Source organism: Ornithodoros turicata, chromosome 8 (genome assembly GCF_037126465.1).
Source record: "Ornithodoros turicata isolate Travis chromosome 8, ASM3712646v1, whole genome shotgun sequence".
NCBI classification, from domain to species: Eukaryota; Metazoa; Arthropoda; class Arachnida; order Ixodida; family Argasidae; genus Ornithodoros; species Ornithodoros turicata.
Window position 1 is genome coordinate 7,327,028 of NC_088208.1, and position 7,422 is coordinate 7,334,449.

Genomic DNA, 7,422 nt, shown 5'->3' on the forward strand with positions numbered 1-7,422 from the left:
CTGCACTCTAAAAACAGAACTTCACCGCATAGCACAATGTGCGCGCCAACCATTACTACGAATGATAGGGTTATCGCTTCTGACTCGAGGAGAGAGAGGAGGGAGTACGCCTTTTTTTGTGGCAATTATCATATATCCAAATTGCCCCAAAAAGGCGTACGCCCCCTTCTCTCCTGGAATCACAAGCGATAACCCTATCATTCGCGGCAGTGGTTGGGGCACAGAGTGCTATGCGGTGAAGTTCTGTTTTTAGAGTGTATAGCAGTGCTGACAACGCAAGTGCACTCTTAAAAATGAACTTCACCACATAGCACGCTCCTAGCCAACCACCATCCCGAATGACAACGTTCTCGCCCCTGATTTGTTGAAAACGGGAGGAGGAGCCTATTTTATGCCGTGCATAATCGTACAAAATGTTCTGAGGCTGAAACACAGAAGAAAGGACAAACACACAAGCCTCAAGTGCCTAAAAACAACGAAGAAAGAAGGAAGTCACTGAAAAGGTTAGCCAGCTGCAGGACTGGAACCAACATCTTCTGAATAAATATGTTCATTTTTACCGAGGAGGAGGAGGAGTGTCGTTGGGAGGAACCGAGAGGTCTGCCTGCCTGATTAGGCGGCATGTTTCTCGGGAAGGGAAAGGTGGTGGAGAGGAGGAGAGGAAAGGGTGAAGTGGAAGACCGAGCGGAATCCGCTCGGGGGGAGGATAGCTGCGTCCATGGGCCGACTTCAGGGGAACTGTGCCGGCATACGCCTATTACACATCTGAGGGAAACCCAGGAAAAACCCCAGACGGCACAGCCGGCCCGCGGATTCGAACCGCGGACCTCCCAGTCTCCAAGCGCACGCGTTACCGCTGCGCCACCGGAGCTGGTTCATTTTTACCCGTTTGCACTTTGTAGCTCATTTTGCGACATCAACGCAGCCTGCAAATACCTCCTAGAGAAAAACCGAAAAAAATACCAGTTCAACTGTTTGGTTACCAGTAACAGCAAAAATTAAAACGGCGAATCCCGTAACCGAAACCGAAAGCGCTTCCAGAGTTCTGACACTGAACCGTAACCGAACCGATATTCGTGCCTGTTTCAGTCCCTGCCGTCTAGTAACATTAAAACAACTATTGGCATACCTCCTTCCATTCGGCCCAAGTTAGATTTTGCAAGCTGCATTTGGCGCCCTCATCCATCATTCCTTTCTATTATACCATTGAATCAATTCAAAACCGCGCTGTGCGATTCATCTCCCATCTCGTGTCACCACTAGTGTCACCGCTCTCAAATCGGCTTTCGACCTGGAACCATGATGTCACCGCCAAACTCTCCAAACACTCCATCTGTTGCACAAGCTTTTTCACTCGCCGCCTCTTATTCTTCCATACATTCGCCAGCGCTTTACGTTATCCAGCGGCTCGATAACGCTCACAAATGCGGACTGTGCATCTCCTACAGAAACTCTTTTCATTTTTCCTTCTTTCCACGTGCCATTAGACTATGGAATTGTTTAACCCTCATCCATCAACTCAGTTGTAAATCTACACTTCATTTAAAATTGTTCTCCGTTCTTGGAAAACGTGCGCGTTATACATAGGGTTCCGAGTTTCCGGAGTTTTCATTTTGAAAAATTCGGAGGGTGTTTATCGGAGTTTTCAACTTTTCCGAAATTCGGAGTTTCTCGGAGGATTAAAAAGTCTGAAAAATGAAGGGCGCCGATTTCGGAGTATTTCGGAGCAGTCATCGCAGAAACAATGAAAGGAAAGAAGTGCAAAAGTAACTGAGAGCGCACGATATAGCGCACTGACGTTTTACTATGGTGAGCTAGCTCACCATAGTTTTACTACCCAGAGCTATTGAAGTACAAACGAGCGTATTTGCACAAATTGTGAATGGTGCCTTGGCTCAAAATGAGTAGCAGCTGCGACGAACACAGAACTGTTCTGTTCCAAGCTAGCCCAGTGCCCGGGGTCAAGTAGAGTCACTAGGATCGAGGATGCATAGAAAAGAAGAGACGAAAAAGAGAAGAAGAGAAGAAAAATCGGAGTTCATCGGATAAACCTTATTTTTTGCAAAAAATATCGGAGGGAGTTTATCGGAGTTTATCGGATAAATCCGAAAAGTCGGAAGCCTACAGTAAAAAAGTGTCCTGAAGAGGTCCTGCGCGTTATCTAACGGTGCGCGTTATACACGGAAATATTTTCCTGTAGAGTTCCTTTTCAGGTCGGTGACGTACAAATTCTAGCCTCTTCCAGAGTGTGCTGTGGCTTTCTTCAATATCTCTTAGGATCAGTTGACAAAACCGGTGAAAGGGCACTGAACTTCATAAAAGGTTAATGATGCTGCTTAAGGATGCTATTCAGCAGTCAATAATCTTGAATTCATGAATCTAGAATGGCGTGATTGAGAAGGGACGCGAAACGGAAAGCAGAAAGGAGACTGAAGTATACTATGACAGCGACGCTGTTGCATCGGAGTTTAACGGATTTGACTAAATGTGTTTCAAATATAGAATATGCATACGTATATGATACACCGCTTTGGTTTATTGTGTATACTGGTGGCAGTACAGAAGCCTGTAGCACCGTTACGGTGCGCGTTATACATCGAACATTTTTTTCAAATTCGGCCCGTTTCTAGGGGTGCGCGTTATACACTGAAAAATATGGTACATAAATCCCCTAAGAAAAAGCAAGAAATCTTCATATGTTTGAGGCTAGATAAACAATTGTAGATGGCACTCTTTTCATGGTCTTGCGAATATGTTCATTGATATGGCACGTATCACGCTCGACGTTAATGAGCTACTAAGGATGCCCACTGTTTTTGGCCGATAGTATGCTGGTAGCTTTAGTACACTGCCGAAAATCGTTTCCATAGAACAGGAGTACATCTACAACATGCTCATGCTGGGTAAACAGCTCCACCGAGAGGTCTGCTCATAGACACCAGTACCTAACGTATAAACATAGAAAATTACTCAGAGGCCCGTCCACATGGCTTCGTCGTACAGACCGGGCACTACAAGCCAGACATCAGGAAGTTACTCGGCAAAAGAGACACGCTACAAGTTAAGTTACTATGTGTGAAATATAATTAAGTTACTATACCAAAGTGATCAGTTACGATAATGGACTTCAAGTTCCAAAGTTACCTTGTAAAAGTAACGAGTGAATTTCAAATATCTTCCTTCGTAATATACAGGGTTTTTTTTTTTTTTTTTACTCGTTACAAATGGTTTATAAAAAGATATGAGATCGGCAGGAATGCCGTTTTTGCAGTTGAGTTATACGGCCAGGAAGACGTCCTGCCGCGGTCAGTATGTAACTTCTAGATGTCTCATTACCTAAGATTCACTAATTAACTCTTTAATGACCGGATTTAGGGTAAAGGCGATCGTTCATTGTCAGAGACAATTCTCGATGAAAGCCATTCCACCTTCTAAAAACTCTGAAGTGAGCGCGTGCGTTAAAATATCGATCGTCCAATACCCCCCATTATTTATTATCAATCGTCGAACATCGCCATCCAAATGAGGAGAAAGGGAAACTGCTCGCCTGAGCAGTGCGTGTCCTTGGCCCTCGCAGCCATATCTGCGCCACAAAGCGGTTGACCTCGCCAGCAGATCAGGACCTGCTCCAATCATCTCCATCGCTCCAAAGCACGTGGTCCTCTGACGTGGATTGAACCCTCTTTCCCCCGCGCATCTGGTTTGCGCGCTTTCGCTTTCGCCTCATTTGCATCGCGATATTCGGCAATGAATATTTCAACGCACGCGCACACTTCAGGGTTTTTAGAAGGTGGAACGACTTTCATCAAGGGTTGTCTCTCACCCTGAACACTCGCTTTTACCCTAAGTCCCCTAATTAAAGAGTTAGTTGGCGAATTTTAGGTAATTAGTCATTTAGTAGTTATACATACTGTCTTCGGGAGGACGTTTCACTTGACGTGTAACTCAATTGCAAAAAACGGCATCTCTGCCGATCTAACAGCTTTTTTATTAAAAAAATCTGTAACAAATTAAAAAAAAAAACACCCTGTATACTCATTACTTCTTTTAACTTTTTAGTCAGTCTTTAACTGTAATCAGTCCGTGTCTTGATGGCGGAATGGGTGGTCTAAGGCGCTTTATAATCCTCTCCGTTTTATAATAAGGCGTTATATAAAAGGCGTTATATCTAAGGCGTTTTATAATCCCGTCTTCGCGGCAAACGCCGCGGAGGCGTCAAAAGCCGTGACACAACACACAAACACAGAGGAATTGCGGAGAGAGACAGAGGAATGACGGATAAGAGAAACGATACGCGGTGACACACGGATGCCATTATCAGCAACAACGGCTAGTGTGACACTGAGAGGGGAGCTAAAGGGGTGGGGCAAGACTCCCATTCACAGCGCTTCATGACTACGAAATGAGGGTGCCCGGCACTTTGCGCGTCTGAGGACGACGAATTTTGGAATATGAATATTCTTTTCAGCTGTTGGCAGTGGAACAGGCAGTGAACGTGTCTTTGAGTGGGTTGGGGTGTTTCCTGCATGGGATGTCTTTTTCCAAAAAAAAAAAAAAAACAAGAAACGTTGCCTTCACTCTCTGGCCGGCTCTCGTAATGAGTGCCTATTTCTTCATTTTGTTCTTATCAACTCAACTCAGCTCGACTCGACGAAGAAACGTCATGTAGAACGCTCCCCATCGTCATGCATGTAGCTCTTGTTGTTATTCTTACGTGAGCACGCACGCGCCGGAGAGCGTAATAAAATATGTTTTCTGTGTTAGGATGCAACCAAATAAGAATGCGTAGGCCTATTCGTACATTTTCTAGATTTTTTCTTTTCTTTTTTCACATCCAGAAACGTGCTACATTCCTGCAACATGTGTCTTCTGGTCCCCTTTCGCCCTTTTCAAGACAGGTCCCTCGATCACGTAGAACGACTTGTCGATTTATTGGGATTCTTACACGTCTGCGTGTGACGAGAAAAAATGTTGTTCTCGAGAAATAACGGCCCTAATAGCTAAACAACCGTACGGAGTACATTGGCCAAACAACACTTATCAGATAGAGGGATCTCGGAGGTAACTCTAGCAATCTAGAGGTAACTCGGCAATACCTGAGGGAGCCTAACATATTGCTCCCCAAAAGAACAAAATGCGCAATATAGTAATTTCACGACTGATCCCCTTTCGTGTGTCACTCCGATCATTTGCGTAAAAGGACTATATTAGGTATTTTACGTAACAGTGGATCGTCTAGTGTATCTTATCCACACTTAATAGAGAGTTTTCGTATATCGCACGGCTATCACCTTTGCGTACGTATAGGGGTAGCGTTGATGATTCTGCGCAGAACGCAGTGCGCAGAACCAGCAACGCTATATCCCTTACGTACGATATACGTACTACAACTGTCTAATCTCACGGGTAGTCGCACTATTCTTCCCGAAAACAGGTTTTTCTAGGCCAAGGCACCCGAGTTAAGCCTAATCGTTCGATTTCCCGCCCTGTCTTCTCCGTTGTACAGTGATTTCGCGAAAAGCAAGTATATGCATAAGTTACTTCTCTAACAAGAGGATATTTCCAATGTATAGGGAGGTTTCACGTACGTCACATTGTGACGTGGCATGCTCGTAAGCTCCTCCCACTGGTGGTCGCTTTTCGCGCTAGCGGCATTGAAAGATGCCAAACTGCGCTGTTTTTCGATGCAACAACCATAGTTTTCATAAAAGAAAATGTGAGAACGACAATGACGAAGTGTCTTCGGGATAAAAGAAGGGAACGGACGCGAGCGGATTTTAGAACACCATTCGAGGCTTCGTTTTCGAGCAAATGCTAGATATCTCGGCAGCTGCGCCGAAAAAAGTGACCGCCACCATGGCGGCCAAACGCGTTCGTTTCACGTCATGTGAAAACACCCTATAATTGCTGTCTTGGGCGCAAACGAATCGGCACAGTGAAATCGAGACCGTCTGCCTCTGCCGCGGAGTAGTATTGGTCACCGAACTCTGCTAGAGAATGCGACCGCCGAGAATGGACCTTTTTCAGACTCGCGTCGTATCCTGTCCAGCGCGCGTGCCAAAGCACAACCGGAGCCGTAGTGGCGCCATCTATCGAATATGTATGGAACCCTCTTCGGCGCCGGCAGGGTCACACCGCATGCGCAGAAGCGTTGTTGAAAAAAGGTCCATTGCAGCTCTGCTTACATGTGTCAAATATTGTGCGTGGGGTGTGTAATGTCAGAGGGGTGTAGGTGGGTTACGGATAAATCACCGATCGAAAAGTGCGAACGAAGCGTTATAAAATAAGCCGCGCGTAGAGAGCCAGCGATATGTTTCGCACTGTGCACGTCGTAGTAATACATGTGTTATCAAATCAAATCAAAATTTATAACAGGAAGGTGGCCGACAAGCGGCGATGCAGCATAAGGTAGAAAGGAAAAGTGACAATGGTCTCATGAACTTTCACTAAGGACAATTTACTTAACGACATGACATTTAATGAGATTTTATTTATGCCAATTTATATAATGACGTGACATTTAGTCAGATTGCATTAATGATAGTTAACGACTAAGCCGATATTTCGAACAGAGACTGCTTTTCTTCCAACACAATTTATTTCCAATAGAGCCTCAGCAAGCCGTTGTATACTTCGTGCGCTGCTGTGCATGTCGATCCCTCTTGACTTTGTGTAAAAACTTAATATTTATACTATGGGATTTGTATCTACCTGTTCGTATTTGAAATTGTTCATTCGTGTCACACGGTTGCCATCCTGCATTCATCGTTATGATTTTACTTGGATCCGTTATCTCATTTACGTGGAAGCAAACGTTTACGTTGCCCACAGTGATTTATCTCTTATAAATTGATAATCCTTGAATTCCCCGCTTTCATGGTTTTGCCTGGATGAACTCTTTTACAGCTGCCTAAAATGATTTTATTCGTCGGAAGAGGAAAGCAACCAAAAACAAAATACTCTAAAGAAGCCTGCGATGAGGGAATCAGAAACGTAATGTTAAGCCGTATAATGTTTGGAGAACCTAAAAAAAAAGTACACGGAAGTCTCGTTTCTAATAAAAGCTAGTTGCTACCAACCACTTAACATTGCATTTCTAAAAAAAAAAAAAACTTGTCAGAAGTGGGATTCGAACCCACGCCCGGAGAACCGGACTGCGACCTGAACGCAGCGCCTTAGACCGCTCGGCCATCCTGACACCTTCTCTTCGCTACCTTTTTATTCAAAGGGACAGAAACGCCAAAATAAAAAAAAACAATTTCAATTACAGATATGAGCAACGATTAACTGTCTACCGAATGCTCATGAATACCGGTAAGGGGGCGTCGATTGTATTCCTCCCGCGTTTTCTGTGAGGGCGCTGTCCAATGGGGATGCCAGAGGATGCAAGCGTTTGTTGGCACGCTCGTCTGGCAGGACAGA

At 44.8% G+C, this 7,422-nt stretch overlaps 1 non-coding gene across 1 annotated transcript; it reads right to left on the reverse strand.

The window, feature by feature from the left end:
* Positions 1–7,114: 7,114 nt before the first annotated feature.
* Positions 7,115–7,198, reverse strand: Trnal-cag (transfer RNA leucine (anticodon CAG)). Its single transcript has one exon. It is a non-coding gene; the product is annotated as a tRNA-Leu (tRNA).
* Between the last annotated feature and the right edge of the window lie 224 nt (positions 7,199–7,422).